Source organism: Phocoena phocoena, chromosome 6 (genome assembly GCF_963924675.1).
Source record: "Phocoena phocoena chromosome 6, mPhoPho1.1, whole genome shotgun sequence".
Classification (NCBI taxonomy): domain Eukaryota; kingdom Metazoa; phylum Chordata; class Mammalia; order Artiodactyla; family Phocoenidae; genus Phocoena; species Phocoena phocoena.
The window spans coordinates 7,016,152-7,033,304 of NC_089224.1; the positions used below are offsets into that span (position 1 = coordinate 7,016,152).

The 17,153-nt window shown below is 39.4% G+C and overlaps 1 pseudogene; it reads left to right on the forward strand.

Annotated features, from left to right (window-relative positions):
* Positions 1–4,137: 4,137 nt before the first annotated feature.
* LOC136124422 (large ribosomal subunit protein eL6 pseudogene) lies at positions 4,138–4,981 on the forward strand (annotated as a pseudogene).
* Positions 4,982–17,153: the final 12,172 nt, after the last annotated feature.

Genomic DNA, 17,153 nt, shown 5'->3' on the forward strand with positions numbered 1-17,153 from the left:
TCTTGCACTCTTGGTGGGAATGTAAATTGATACAGCCACTATGGAGAACAGTATGGAGGTTCCTTAAAAAACTAAAAATAGAGCTACCATATGACCCAGCAATCCCACTACTGGGCACATACCCTGAGAAAACCATAATTCAAAAAGAGTCATGTACCACAAAGTTCATTGCAGCTCTATTTACAATAGCCAGGACATGGAAGCAACCTAAGTTTTCATCGACAGATGAATGGATAAAGAAGATGTGGCACATATATACAATGGAATATTACTCAGCCATAAAAAGAAATGAAATTGAGTTATTTGTAGTGAGGTGGATGGACCTAAACTCTGTCATACAGAGTGAAGTGAGTCAGAAAGAGAAAAACAAATACTGTATGCTAACGCATATGTATGGAATCAAAAAAATAATGGTTCTGAAGAACCTAGGGGCAGGACAGGAATAAAGACACAGACATAGAGAATGGACTTCAGGACACGAGAGGGGGAAGGGTAAGCTGGGTTGAAGTGAGAGAGTGACATGGACATATATACACTACTAAATGTAAAATAGGTAGCTAGTGGGCAGCAGTTGCATAGCACAGGGAGATCATCTCGGTGCTTTGTGACCATCTAGAGGGTTGGGATACAGAGGGTGGGAGGGAGATGCAAGAGGGAGGAGATATGGGGATGTATATATATGCATAGCTGATTCACTTTGTTATAAAGCAGAAACTAACACACCACTGTAAATCAATTATACCCCAATAAAGATGTTAAAAAATAAAAATTAAAAATCCAAATGCCATAAACAAACACAAAAGACAGGGCAAACTGAGAAAAAAATATTTGCAAAAATACTACTGAGAAGGCTAATTTCACTAATACAGAAAAAAGTTATACCATTGAAGAAAAGAACAAAAATCTTACAGAAAAAAGAAAATCAAATGACATGAACAGACAAGTCACAAAAGTAGGTGTTAAAAATAACCCTTACACGTATGAAAACATGTCTGACTTCATTCAAGTTAGAGAAATTCAAATTAAATTACACAGAAATATTTTTTCTCACAGGTTAGACTGGCAAAAAAATCAACGCTTGACAAATGCACTCTTCTGATGATGATGTTGAGAAACTAACATTCTCATACATAACTGGTGGAAATGCACAATACTTATAGAATGGATTTTGCCAATATCTAAGAAAACGACTTATTCATTTAACATTCTAAGAATTTACCGTAAATACACCTCCAACTACAGGAATAAAATATATATATATATATATATATACACACACACACACACATATATACACACATATATATATATACACATATATATATGCATGCACAAGAGTATTCATTACAGCAATTATCATGACAAAATATTGGAAATTATTTAAATGTCTAAGCATAAGAGTTGGTTTAATTAACCATATTACAAACACTCAAAGGAGTACTATGCAGTTATTAACATATATACACTACTATATATAAAATAGGTAAACAACAAGGACCTACTGTGTTGCACAAGGAACTAGATTCAAGATCTTGTAATACTCTATAATGGAAAAGAATCTGAAAAGAATATATATATATATGTATATATATATGTATAAAAACCACTTTGCTGAACACCTGAAACTAACACAGCACTGTAAATTAACTATACTTCAATTTTTTAAAAAAAGAAAAAGAAAATGAAGATGTTTATGAATTCATATGCAGTGATTTCTAGGACACATTGTGAAGTGAAAAATACAAATGCAAAACAGCATATACAGTACACTACTTTTGTGCTAGAAAAAAGGGAAAGTAAGAAAGCATACATATTACTTGTTTTTACATTTAAAAAAAAGCATACACACACAGGAAGTGTAAACCAGCAGACAATGAGGTTGATTACCTACAAAGTGTGGCAGGAACTGAGATGGGCTGCAGGAAGGAGTGACAATTCTCTGAGTTTTTGTAAATTTTGACTTTCTGGAAGCATGTTAATGTTGTTAGTAATCACAGAGTAAAACTAAATTAAGGATGAGAAGGGAGTTCCTGATATTAAAGCAAATAGAAATAAATAAACCAGGATCTATTTCAAATGAATAACACAGTCACACTGGAGGAGGGTAGAGAACTAATCTAAGTTATCAACAAATGTGGTATCTGACCATATGTCCTGTCTTGGGCAGACAGACAGGACAGATGAGAGAGAAAACTGCAAACAAATTCTGAACTCCCTCTAGTATAATAGATTTGTTTATTGTAAGGATATAAGGGAAGCCATTCTATTAGGTATATCGCAGGATTGAGCAAATAAGCAAATGTATTTACGTTGCTGGGAGCCAGAGATCTCAAGTGGGAGAAGGGATATACCAGCCAGAAATAGAGGTGGCAACCCTGTAGGAACTCGCGATTTCTAATAACCATATATGTGTGCGTGTGTGTGTATTGGAGTGTGCATATGCATACATATGTCTGTGTGTATATATGTGTGTATGTATACATATGTATACATGTATATAAATGCACATGCTTTTTAGTTTTCCTAGAAGCAAAGACACGCAGAAGCAATCAGTAGACCTAGTGCCCAGATGTATTGGAGTCTAATGCCATTATGCTCTAAAAGAAGCCAGTGCTTCCTTGAGAAATGTTTGATTCTAGGACTGAGGCAGAGTGGGTAAATGAACAACAGGGAAAACCATGTTCCAGAAAGTAAGAAAGCACTCAGAAAATGAGGAGGCATGTCACAAGAACACAGGACCCACCCTGAAGGGGCTTCAACTGGAGAAACCTGGAAAAATATGAGGAACACAATAATTAAGGAACAGTAATAGATTATAGATAATTGAAAAAGTGGAACCATGAGTCCATACCAACAATAAGTAGATAATTAAGTGAAGAAAGGAAAGAAGGAAGAAAGGAGGGAAGGAAGGAGGGAGGGAATAAAAGTGAAGGGAGGGCTCTTGCTCATAGAATATTGCGAGACAACTGGTAAATGTAGAGGGCGTGATAAAGAATTGGTAAATCGTAATTTTTCAGCCAAAGACTAAAAAATCATCAATGGGAGCTAAATCAAGAGGGGGAAATTTGATGCGGAGCAGAGTATTTGCATGAACTTGAAACTCTTCTCCACAAATTGCTATTACTTGCAAGGAAAAAAAAAGTAATAGGGTTTTGCAAGGTAAGAATGGCGGGGCCTCTCTGCAGGACTCGATTTCAGGATCCCAATTCTTCGCCATCCTAACCGGGAGGGTATGAAGTCAACAACTGCAGGGATCGGACACGCCCAGGGCCGTTTGGGGGGCCTCCCAGACGCTTCATTTCTCTCGCTTGGGTTTAACGGTGGGGCACGAAGAGCGTGAGATGCGATGCTATAGAGGCCCCGGGGCTGCGGTTGCTCGCCACCCTCTGGGGCTGGGGAAACAGGGCCCCTCCAGGCATCCCTAGCGGGCCAGTGGGGCAGCAGGGACAAGGGCGGCTGCACGCGCTCCGAGTCCCGGACCTGGGTTCGAAAAGACGACGCCGACCTCGTCTCCGCCACGTTGTGGATTTGAGGCTGAGGACAAATGCAGTTTTTCTCATCTTCCCACGTCCGCGGCCGGAAGTCGTCTCCTGGGCTTTGCGCTTTTTTCAGTTTGGCCTGAGTTTGGGCCATTTGTGTGTGTGTGTGTGTGTGTGTGTGTGTGTGTGTGTGTGTGTGTGTGTGTGTGTGTGTGTGTCTTCCCCTCCTAAACCGAATTTCTTGAATGAGACAGTCTGATAAGAGCAAAAGTCCTGAAAGCAAATGTTTTCAAGTTCCAGCCTCGCTGCTCCCTGGCTGGGGAGATTGTTAAAGCTAAGTCTAGGCTTTCTAATTCGCAAAAACAGAAATAATGGAATAGGGACTTGTGACCACTAAATATATGTAGCAAACAAATAATAGTTGTGAGATATATTCAAATCGTCAAGAAGGTTATACTGTATTGGGGAGACAACCCAAAAGTTAACTATGAATGTTGCGGCAGATGTGTGGCGATTTGGAGGAAGGCCTATATCTTATAGTGGGAGGGATGAAAAGGATGTAGAAAGAGGATGAGAACTTGTAGTCTGGTAGGCCTATCGATGTATAGCTATGAGATAATTGGTGAAAATGCCTTTTAAAAAATATATGTATTGGTAGATGGTGGCTGAAAAGGCTGAGAAGCCAGATACTAAGGAGAAAAAACCTGAAGCCAAGAAGGCTGATGGTGGGGGCAAGGTTAAAAAGGTGAAGCAGGGGAAGCCCCACTGCTGCCAAAACCCTGTCCTGGTCAGAGGAATTGGCAGATATTCCCGATCGGCTATGTATTCCGGAACGACCTTGTACAGAGGAGGTATTCAGCAGCTAAATCCAAGGTGGAAAAGAAGAAAAAGGTGGAGGTTCTTGCTACTGTCACAAAACCAGTTGGTGGTGACAAGAATGGTGGTACCCGGGTGGTTAAACTTCGCAAAATGCCTAGATATTATCCTACTGAAGATGTGCCTTGAAAGCTGTTGAGTCACAGCAAAAAACCCTTCAGTAAGCATGTGAGAAAACTGTGTGCTAGCATCACTCCTGGGACTATTCTGGTCTGCCTCACTGAGCGCCACAGAGGCAAGAGGGTCATTTTCCTGAAGCAGCTGAGCAGTGGCTCGCTACTTGTGACTGGGCCTCTGTCCCTCAGTTGAGTTCCTCTGCGGAGAACACACCAGAAATTTGTCATTGCCACTTCCACCAAAATTGATATCAGTGGTGTGAAAATCCCAGAACATCTCACTGACGCTTACTTCAAATAGAAGCTGCGTAAGCCCAGGCACCAGGAAGGTGAGATCTTCAACACAGAGAGAGAGAGAAATATGATATTACAGAGCAGCTCAAGGTTCATCAGAAAGCTGTGGACTCACAAATTCTGCAAAAAATCAAAGCTGTTCCTGAGCTCCAGGGCTACCTCTGCTCTGTGTTTGCTCTCACAAACGGAATTTATCCTCACAAAGTCGTGTTCTGAACGTCTTACAAAGAACCTAATTTAAAAACTGTCCATTTCAAAAAAAAAAAGTAATAGCTATACAATGGAGAAATGAGACAACACCCTGATAGGATCATCAAAGTTAACGCCACCAATGAGAGGCAGATGGGCACGATGTCTTGAGAAGGATATAGCTTCCTCTATGTGATATTTCAGCTGAGACTGTATAACTTCAATCGAATAATGAAGAAACAGTAGACAAATAAAAAATGAAGAGTGCTCTGTTTTTTAAATGGGGGATTATACTTCAAAAATGTCAATGTTGTTAAAAGATAAAGAAAAGCTGTGGAAATGTTCCAGGTCAAAGGAGGTTAAAGAAACATGAGAACTAAATGCTATACTAGATCCTAGAGTGATCCTTTACTAGAGGAAAAATAATGTTATATGGGAAATTATTAGGTCAATCGACAGGTTGGAATACAGCTGAGGAATTAGACAACAGTTAAATATATTACAGAACGTGGTTGCATAAATGAATATCCTTATTCTTTTTAAAAAAATACACCTAAAGTATTGGGGTAAAGGGCCATAATACATGAAATATGCTCTCAAATGACTCAGAAAAATATGTAAATAGATGATGGACAGGTTAGATTGGCAGATTAGATGTATTAAATGATAGATGATACAGATAGGTGATAGATTGACAGATAACAAATAATAAAGCAAATGGGGCTAAAAGTTAAGAATAGGTGAGGGCTTCCCTGGTGGCGCAGTTGTTGAGAGTCTGCCTGCCGATGCAGGGGACACGGGTTCATGCCCCGGTCCGGGAAGATCCCACATGCCGCGGAGCAGATGGGCCCGTGAGCCATGGCCACTGAGCCTGCGCATCCGGAGCCTGTGCTCCGCAATGGGAGAGGCCACAACAGTGAGAGGCCCACATACTGCAAAAAAAAAAAAAAAAAAAAAAAAAAAAAAGAATAGGTGAACCTGGGTAAAGGCTATCCAGGCATTCTCTGTATGATTCTTTTTCTTGCAACTTTAAGTTTGAAATTATTTCCAAATTAAAAGTTAAAAAAATATAGCTTATAGATGGCACATTTAATACATAACTTTGTATATAAAGATTGAAACATTTTTCATATAAAATCAATTTATTCACCCCACTCCCAACCAAATAAATACTGAACAAATAATTAGCAAATGTTAATTTGAGGAATACCAAACAGGGGCCTGCTTGGAATCCATGTCTCAGTGTAGCTCTCGATATTAATGAACTTGTAAGTTAAGTTGCTTTTGGTATCATATGCACCTCCCGGAAATTAGAACACAAAAACCAGTAGAAACAAACTTCTGCAGCGCTTCTTACCAATAAGATAAACCTGCTTCGTTATCAAAAAAGAAATGTTAGAATCCCAGAAAAAACAAACAAACAGTAAGTTCATCTTAGAGTCCTTGACAGCCAGCAAGTGAAAATATGGAGATGGTTACATTTGGTACCCAGAGAGTCAGAAGAGCAGAGTTCAAAAGCATTCAGAGAAAAAATAGATTTGACCCCCAAACATGAATTTCTGGAAGAGAGTCTAAAATGTTTGAGAAGCTATGAAGTCCCCATAAATGCAATTCTAGTTGATGAGGAATAAAAAGGGAGGTATAAATAGGTTAGGATTACAATGTGTAATAATACATGACGTCAACAAATTTTAATATAAACATTGAAAAGAAACCCAACTAGGTGTATAGCCAAAGATGAATGAAAGGGTGATGAGGACACATAAAAATGTCAGGAAGACTAATTCTCTAATAAATTTGGGGTGCTTACCTCGCCCCACCCCGAACAGAGCAAAAGAAAACAAAAAGTTTTCTGCTGCTGTATTTGAAGCAAAAAATAAAGGAATAGAGGACCTTTGCTCAGCCTGAGGGGTCATAGATGAGACATTGCCTGGGCTGAATTTTGCAAGAAAAGTTTCAGAAATAAGAGAATCAGGAGGGCTTTCTACGCAGAGGATAGCCACCAAGAATGCTGCAAAGGTATGGCGTTAAGAAGGAGTCATAAGGCTTCTATTAAGAGAGGCCATGAAGGATCAGATGTCTGAGACAGAGCCAGGGCATGAGAGCCTAACATGTCACACCACAGACTTGAGAATTTGTGCTGCAATTGTAGGAGATGGAGACCTTCGGAAATTTTTAATATTAGCATTTATAATCATGTAGTTCCTCGAAACACTGCTTTTGCCACATTCCACAATTTTTCTTTTTTTTTTTTTGTGGTACGCGGGCCTCTCACTGCTGTGGCCTCTCCCGTTGTGGAGCACAGGCTCTGGACGTGCAGGCTCAGCGGCCATGGCTCACGGGCCCAGCCGCTCCGCGGCATGTGGGATCTTCCCGGACTGGGGCGCATCCCCTGCATCGGCAGGCTGACTCTCAATCACTGCGCCACCAGGGAAGCCCCCACATCCCACAATTTTAATATGCTACATTTCCCTTATTATTTTGTTCAAAATATATATTTTTTCCTTTGTGATATCTTTTTTGCCCCAGGAATTATTTAAAAGTGGGCCACTTAATTTGTAAATATTTTGTGTCTTTCTAGGTAGGGCATTGTTTTTGCTTTCTAAGTTAATTCCTTCATCATCAGGGGACATTCTCTGCAAATTTACATCTTTTAAAATCAATTTGGAAATTATTTTGTTGCCCAGGATGTGATCTAACTTGGGGAGCATTCCACATTCACTTGAAAAAAACTATGTATTTTTTAGTCATTAAGTGTGATGTTCTATGACTGTCCATTTGGTGATGGTTGGTCATTTAGATCTTCTACATCCTTACTAATTTTTTATAGGGTTGTTCTATCAACTACTAAGAGAAGGGTGTTAAAATCTTCAATTATAATTGTGGATTTAACTATTTCTCCCTTTTTGTCTGTGAGTTTCTGCTTATGTTTTTTTATTAGTAATATATTTGCGCTTATGGCTCATTGTGTGACTAGTAATCTCCTGTCTTGAAGTCTGAAGGGGCCGTCAACTCCCAGATTCACCCAGTGTACTTTGTCTTTCCAAGACAGACTCCTCTCCCATTTCTGCCTTCTGTTTCCCAAGCCCCCTGCAGTAATCCCCACATATGTGTAGATGCAGTTATCCAGGAATTTGAGGGAGTTTATGCTCAGGTTCCGTGAGTCATCCCTTCTGCAACTTTCTCATTTCCAGGATTTTGCTCCTAAATTTCCAGCTGCTTTGTCAACCCTAAACCCTGTCTGTTTGACAGCTAGGTGCTAGGATATGACTTAGAAGCTCATCATTAAGACTTTAGATACTGTTCTAAATGCGATGGGATGCATTGAAGATTTTGAAAGAGGGCTGTGATGTGATGCAAATTTTATGGCAATAAGATTACTCTTAATGCTCTAGGGAGAGTGTGTTGTCAAGTAACAAGAATGAAAGTTGGGAGAGACCAGCTAGGGCGTGATTGCAGTAGTCCAGATGTGTACTCTGAGCTTCATTGTCGACTGGCTATCTGCAGGAATAAACACACACTCTGGGAAACTGAAAGTAACATTTTTCACAAGGAATCAATCTTTGTAAATGTCTCTGCTTCCGGGTATGTCAGGCCTGATTCACTATATATTGGCTTATAAAGAGTAAGCAAATGAGCGGTCCTTTTAATGAAGAAAGAAGCAGTTGAAAATATCATATTTCATTTAACAGATATTAACCGAGGGACTGTCAAGTGGCTGGCAGGCTCTGATCTAAGTCAGGGGACATACTAGCCGAAGTCCCCAGCTTCAGAGAGGTTACAGTCTAGAGGGGGAGATGATAACAAAGAAATATGCTAAGGGACCTGGATTTGGCAGGTGGAGGCAAGTGTGCTGAAAAAAAATAATGAGGGGAAGGATTAGAGCAAGTGGGGTTTAACTTCAGAGCACTCAAGTAAGTCTTCTCCAAGGAGGTCACATCTGAACAGTGACCTCAGTGAGGGAAGGACAGAGCCATGTACAAATCCAGCAACAGCGGACATCAAGATGGAAGAGTGCTTTGGTGTCCAGGTACTGCAAGGGGAACAGAGTGCTGGATTCAGAAAGATGGCATCTGAGACACAGCCAGGGCCAGGGAACATCAGGCCTTGGGGGTCACGGTTAGGAGTTTGGATTTTATTCGTAAGCATGACTGGTAGTCATGGGAGCAAGGAACTAACATGAGCTGATTTTTATTTTGAAAGTATCACAAAGTGTTCGTTAGGACAATCCTTCTTGATCAATTCCTTTTGGGGAGAAAATGATCCGTGGCTTCTTGCATTTCTGTATACCTTGAGAGTAGAAGTACCTGCCACCTAGGTTGCAGAGTATCTTTCTAGGGATGTCTGGGTGAAGAACAGCCTTGGGGGTTAGAGAGAGCGTCTTCCTCTGAGCACGTACCTTAAGCACAGATTCCTCCCCTGTAACGCAGCCCATTGTGTGTATCTCCTGGCTCTCTTTGAGTTTCCCCGGAGGACTGGGGGCTCAGGAAACAAGAGCAAACATTGATTTGGGGGCCCCTGCTATTTCCTTGAGCAATGAAGTCCTTTGTCTGTGACTCGGGAGAGCTGTATCTTTTTCCAGCATCCATGAAACGGCGGCAGGCTAACTTATTAGCTTATAAGTCAGGTCAAAGCTCATATCCTTCACATTTCTTGACCTTTTGCGCAAGGAGGATGGAATGCTGCCAGGACGTTCTGGAAAAGGCGAGGGGGAGACGCTCTCGGCCCAATTCCTGGGAACGTAGGCAGGGAAGTCTGTGGGAATCAGAAGTGAACAGGACCAAATCCTACAGTCGACTTGGCAATAAATGGTGTCCTTCTCTTCACTGCTCGTTAATGAGGGGAGATTGGGGAGGTGGCTGCAGGTTGACCACAGGGAACTGGGTTTAAAGACAGACTCTAATCCCCAATTCCCCTTCATTAACAAGCAGTGAAGAGAAGGGCAGCATTTATTGCCAAGTTGACTATACGATTGGCGGGGGCAGAGGGGCAGGGTGACAGGAAAGGAGGACTTCTTTCCCATCTGGCCATCAGTTACGTGTTTGTGGAATGTGGAACCTAGGACCAAGATTCATCTTGGGTAGGTGAAGTTTCCACCCGCCGGCAGATAGCAGTGACAGTGATACTCACATTTAGTGTGAAAAGTGGGAAATTGGCACCCAGTATGAGCAGAAAACAGGCAAATTGTAGACCTTTGGCTGGTTTGGTGAGAGAGGAGAGGTGGCAGTGTGTAGCACTCAAAGAAGAGGGGCAACATCTGGTCCATCGTACAGCTCCGCCATTTTGCCGTCTACTGTGCCAGCCTTGAAAGCCTTTCAGAAAGGACAGTAAAACATCTCAAGAGGGTTGTTTCCATTGAGTCTTAGCTGCTGTAAGAGAGATTTGGCCCCCTGGGAGAAATTCCCAGGAGACACCAAACTCTAGTGGGAAGCCATAGATGAGGCATCGACTAACATTTGGGCTCACTGTGGCTGCAGATTTTTTTTTTCAGAAAGATATCCTTTGAGCATCTATTGAAGTATAACTTTATAGTAACCCCTTCAATAAAGTAGTTGTGCTCAAGGTAACTGAGTGAATCTCTAAATAACACATTGCTATTAATCACCCAGGGGGCCCTCATCCTTCCTCTTCCCAAAAGCCATGTCTCTGTCCATATCCGGTCTGCATTGCCAAAACCGTGAAGCTACATTATTTCTTAGAGATGCTAGTAAGAGGCCAGTTAAATGCTGGGGGCACATCCAAGGTGCTGCCCTCTAAGTAAGAAACAGATTTGTAACTTTTATTTCCCCATCTGCTCACCCTCCACTACCAGGCTTTCCTATAGACAAAGTTAAATGAGTTCAGAAGAAATAAAAAACTACGATGTTCCTCATTGGCCTGCTGAGTATCAATGATAATCAGAAAATGAAAAATGACCAAACATTTAAGAGCAATCCACACTTTTAAGGATGGAACTGAAATTGAAATAGTTAGAACACATAGATCCCATTGAAATAGGGGAAATTTTTATGGCAGTAATGTAATGAAGGAAACAGGAAAGAACTAAAAATAATTCAATGAGATCTGAGGGAGAAGTTCTACAAAAAAAGAGAAGAAATCTTAGAATGATAAAGATTTTTTTGCTAGTAAAAATTATAATAAGTTTAATTTAGAAATTCAACAGAGGCAGTAAAAACATAGAATGGATACTGATGAAAGCCTCATTAATAATACGGTAAATGAACTGGAAATTATCTCAAGATAAAGAGTGAAAAAGCAAAGAGTAGTAATTAGGAGAAAAAAGATAAACATAATGGAAAAATCGATCCAGGAGATCAAATAACCCAAGAATTCAGAAGCAGGTAAAGAAACAGATGGGGAAAGAGAAATAGTCAAAGAAATAATAGAATATTTTTCTGACTTGAGTTTTTAGATCAAGTCTCCTGATTAGCAGGCCAGATTAACAACAACAAAAGACATTCTACATAACCTGGAAATTTTTGTGAAACTCTAAGGATAAAAAGCAAATCTTTCAAACTTCAACATAGTGAGAAGATTTACCAATAATGAGTCAGGAAAGGGAGAGATATTTCCGCTGCAACTCTGGAAGCTGCAACAGAGTAAAAAAAATGTTTATGGCTTTCTAGAATTCAAGGATCCTACAGGTAGCCAGGATATAACTAAGGGGTGACAGAGAGAATGTAAAACTTATCTCACAGAAATTGAGTACAGTGATTAAGATGACAAAATTATAGAAGCATATAAAGAACTTAAAGAATATAAGGTGATATATGAACTGTCTACATCTTAAAAACTCAGAAAAGTCATTTTTTCTTATGCCCATGGAATATTTTTGTTAAATGGATATGTATTTGGTCACAGAGTAAATCTTAATCGATTCCTGCAATGCATATTTTATGGCAACATCTCTGGACTAAAATAAAATAGAACAAAATGTTAAATTTCTGGTTATTTAGAGATAATAAGAATACTCTACAGCAAAACCCACAGGATATAGCTAAAGGAAAATCCACAGCTTTAAAGGATTTCACTATGAAATAAGAAAGATTTAAAACAAATGGAATAGCCATTCAATTTAAGAAAGAGGAAAAATACAGGAGCTGGAAATTAATAAAGATAAAAGCAGAAATTACTGATTTAGGAAACGATAATGAGTTAACATTTATAGAGCATTTGCCATATACCAATTACTGAATAAGTGCTTTGTGAGCATTGTGTTACTTAATCTTCATAATAACTCTAAAAGATAATATTCATCATGAAAATTAACAGTCATAGATCTTTATGAGGCAAATAACTACATCAGACTCTATAAAGAAAAATAGAATTACAGTTGTCGCAGAGGTCTTTTAAAGAGCTCTTTCAGCCTTTGATGAGTTTAGAAAAAAGAAGGCCAACACTCCCTGAAAAACTAAACAAAACCAAAACAAAGCTCAGAGAATTTGAATAAGTAGACAAGGTAGAGTACATGCATATTTAGATCTTTCTCTTATAAACCTGCTGTATGCTTGGAATTAATAAATATAACTGATATATTAAGACCCCAATGAAAATTAAATCTGAAAAGCTGAGTCTCGTACAGGTCACTGTCTTTGTCTAGAATTTAATATCAAGGAATTAATAAGCATTTCTAAATAGAAAAATCTTGAAATTTTAAATATATCCTCATCTGAAATCACATAATATTAAGCAAATAACAAATGAGGATTTTTTCCCAAATATTTATGAGATGAGGCCAAATCCATACATACAAGCAAATTTTAACAGCCTGAAATATTCTGAATAGTAAACAAGAAAAAGTTGAAATAAATAAACTAATTATTCAACTCAGAAGGTTCCGATATGTAAAAACTAAGGAAAACCAGCAAGGAAGGACTTCTGAAAACAAAGTGAAACAATTATTTTAAAAGACTTATAAAGAATTGTTAAATCTTTTGGTTACTTTTTATTTCTTTTGTCTATTCTAATTTATTCAGAGTAAACTCAAGCTTGGATCATAACTGTATTTTGGATCATAACTGAAATTCCTTCCTGTTCTCTCCCGATCTCATTCAGCTATCTTTTCATGTGTCCTTCCTTAGGACCATATGACGATAATCTTTCGTGGGCTCTATTGTATCACAGGCCTGTTCCTTTCCATGAATTGCCTGCTCCTTCAAAGAGGTTGCACTAGGAGTTGGCTGGTTTGCACCAAACAAAAAGTGGGGCAAATCAGTCCCTTTTCCCTGAGGGCAAGAGACCAGTTAGGCTCTATCTGGGTAGGTGGACCCTTAAACTGTAAACCCTGTGTGTGCTTCTGGCCACCTTCCACGCCACGTGGCCTGGTCTGCCTGCACTGAGAGAGCAGAATGAAACTGATGCACGGACGGGAGTGGGGTGGGGGGTGCAGAGGGCAGAATTAAGAGAGAAGCAGCCTGGGCAGAGCTCACAGGGTCCTCTTCCTGTTCGGTTCCGTCCCAGACCTAGTATCACTGAGCTGCCCCAGCATCCCTCTCTGTCTATTAACCCCGTTTTTGGCTGGCTGGAACCAAAAGAATCCTTTATCAACACATCATCTTTTCTTGCGTTTCTTATTTTGTTTCTAGTCATTATTGTTCAGTGACTTTACTGAAAAATACAAAGCAGATTCTTTAAATATCTCGTCTTGCTTTCTTTAGTCAATCGCCTCATCTTTCTTTTAATAAGCTCCAGGGAGGTGCTTTTTAAAATTTTTGAAGTAATGAGCTCTTGAAGAAGGACAGGTCCGTCCAGCTGTGGGTGGCTTCTCTTTGATTCTTTCTACTTTCCTCAGTCAGCTATCTGAAGGGTTCTAACCCTTTCTCCCCGTGACTCGGCTGGCCAGTGTAGGACTCCGCCGGACTTCTCACTGTGAGCAGTAGAGTTCACTTCCAGTCCTTCTGAAGCAGGCTTCCACCTTGTCTTGCCAGAATCAGCAGATGAAGAACCATAATCCCTACATGAGCCACTTTCAGCTCTTCCAGGCTCCGCTTGTTCTGCAGCTGATTTCATATCTTGGAATGTCAAGTGCTACTCCCTCTCCAGCCAGCCTCCTGAGCTTCAGTGCATCCTGGCAGTTCTTTATCCTCCCTCTAGTCCTGGAGGATAAAGGTTCATGTCAGGCTGTGCTTGTTTGTAACACAATGATACACTTTGCCAAAACCACTGGTTCTACGTGTCAGAGACCACAGATATGGAAATAGGCGGTTTCAATACAAAGACTGCATAGTATGGAAAATACATAGTGTTAGAAAAGTATAGAACTCGTATAAAGAGAATAAATTGCCCTGTGGAGACTTAATATGTAGGTCCCTGTGCATCTCAGGGTTAGTACTTTTTTAGGGAAATAATTATAAAAGAGATTAGAAATCGATTGAGGAAACTGGATAAAAGGCTATAGGGAGAACTAAGGGAAAGGTCCTCCAGCCTCCTGTTTGCAGTGTGAGGTCTCTCTGTTGCTGTCACTCTCTGTACTCATGCTTTTTGTAGGTCATTATAAAACCTGAACATAAAGCACAGTATCAGAGAAGCAAAAGTTAAAATGTGTTAACGTATAGCTAATTAAAAGTGAGATAAGAATAATATATGGTAAAATGAGAAGATTTAACATTGTCTAAAGCAGTCACTATTTAACATAAGAGAATTTAACTACAATGCAAAAAATCAAAACCTTTTAACATTTTTAAAAAGATTAATGGGATAAAGATTGTTTCTATCACCACATCAACATGAAATGAATAGTATTCTACAAGTGTTTAACTGGAAGACGTTTAAAGAAGGGTCAATGACAGAGAAATGGGAAGGGAACCAGAGGGGTTGGTGAAAAGTGGGGACCATGACCACTTCTAGACTTGAAAGGGGAAGGAGTGTCTTAAAAATTTTGTCTCCTGAACCCGTGAAGGTCACCCTCCACGGAGGGGGTCAGCCCAGGGAAAGGAACAGTGTGGCCAAGTGAAAAGGGAACTCTCTCCTCCACCACCCCATCTTCTTCCTCTCAGGGCACAAAATGGGGCAGAGGATAGCAGAGAATGAACCTGGAGAGGCAAACAGAGAAAACCAACCAGAAGAAAAATTAAATTCTTAAGGCTAGGAAATGATGACAAAGATAAAACCATGAAGGTAAAGGGGGGAATTATTGATAAGATTAATCAATAAATTTAAAACATTGAAGCTCTTTAAATAAAAACTAAGAGAGAGTAGTCCCAGTGGGATTATAGACTAAGAACAGAACTATAGAACTAAGAAATCTGAGTAAAAGTATGAAATAATTTGTTTTAGAAAATGAAACCAAGGAAGGAAGTTTGAATGTTAGAAAAAGATGATAAAAGTAGAATGCAACAATGAAAATAAATTAACATAAATCAAGGTAATAATATACACAAACAGGTAACCTAAGTATGAACATTAGCAGAATTACTTTCATTGGTTTTATTTGTATACTTTATATATTTTCAGATTTTTGAAATAATAAGTATGGCTTATTTTTATAATCAAAAGGGGGGAAGTATTTTGAACATAAACACACACACAGCCCACCTGGCCAAATTATATTCAAAGTGATACAGCAATTAAAAGAATGTATTACAGATGAGGAAACTGTTCAGAATTAAGTAACTTGCCTAAAATCACATCAGTAGTTAGTTATCGGTTATTTATTTGTATGAATAAAACTTTGAAGGAAAAAAGTAGTGAGGAAGTAAAGTTTTTCTACTGTGCTGTACCCACTCTCAGCTACATTTAAAACTCAATGGCAGTAGTGCCTCTCTCTCAAGGTTTCTGCCACAATTATTTTGCCTTTTCCCCTCTCAGGTAGAGAAGAGGCAGGAATCTCTATCTTTTATTATATGCCATTTCGGAGAACTTAGGGAAGCAGAAACAGTACATTTGGTAAATCCCTAATATGAATGTTCTAACATTCTAAAACAAATGTAAGAATGTCATCGTATTACTTTCCCAAGGCAGCCAATTGTGTGATACCAGCATTGAATGGAAAGAGGGAATATGATGGAGATAAGTATGTTCTTGCTTTCCCTCCAGCGAGGGCGGTACCCTCAGCTTCCCAGCCCCACAATTGCCCCCGCCTCCCACTCTCTTGGGATTCTTATGTTTCTCCCACTACCCGCCTTATGCACCATGGAAGACATGTCTGTTGAGAATCACCACACTTTTTTGTATATTTCAATCCCCCAAGTTTTTTAAACTTTACTTTCAGTAGTTTAAATGATAAAATCAAGGGTTTTGTCTTCCTTCTAATATAATAAACAATGATTCAATATTTTTAGAAACTGAGCCAGTTCCACTGCCTGAAAGTTACAGAAAATTCTCCTAGCTGAGAAAAGCAGTGCCTATATTGAACTTTCCTGTCATTGTCATCTCCACCAAAGCACCCCAGAGAAGCCACAGTCAGTAGCTTTTTTTGTATGGAAGCAAAGGGTATTTCCACTGCCCTGCACTTCTGCTCTTGACATTTTACATTAAGAGAAAGTCCAGACATCAAAAAGAAATATAAGGGGAAGCTGAAAACTGAATATGGATAAATAAAGGAAGCCCTGACTAATGGGAGTTGTTGATGGTAAATGGTATAATTGGTCCTTGCAACTTTATGGAACAGATGGGATTCCTAAAAGATCTTAAGAAAAGATAACTGGAGGGTGGCATATATTATATAACTGTCATGTTCTGAACTCAAGGAGAGCGCTGGGGGAAAATAACTAAATTAGGAGCATGTAAAACAAATGTGTTTATTGTTATCTATTATTTATGGCCCTCTGGATAGCTGGTAGCTCATTTGACTATACTTCTGCCTAAACCAATTTACATTAATCTAGCTGGTAAATTGAATAATGTTGTATCAACTGCTTTGCTGCAATCAAGATATATTGCATAGAACCCAACTCTCTTAATCTAGTAACCATATTTTCCAATGTTGATGGATAATTGCCTTTAAGTGCATCCCCTGCTCCCTCTGCTTTTAGGTCTGGCTGATAGGACCATTACTGGAAGTGGTGTGTTCCCAGAACCATTTTGAGAATGCAATTTGGCTTAACTCTCCCATCAGTAATATCAGTATAATCTGAGAGTTCTAAAGGCTATTAGCTTTCTGTGATGGTCTTGGACTCCCTTAAATAGTGACCCAAAAGGATCCAACAGACAAGAGGAAACAAACTTCAACTTTCAACTCTCTAATATTTTCTCCATTTCA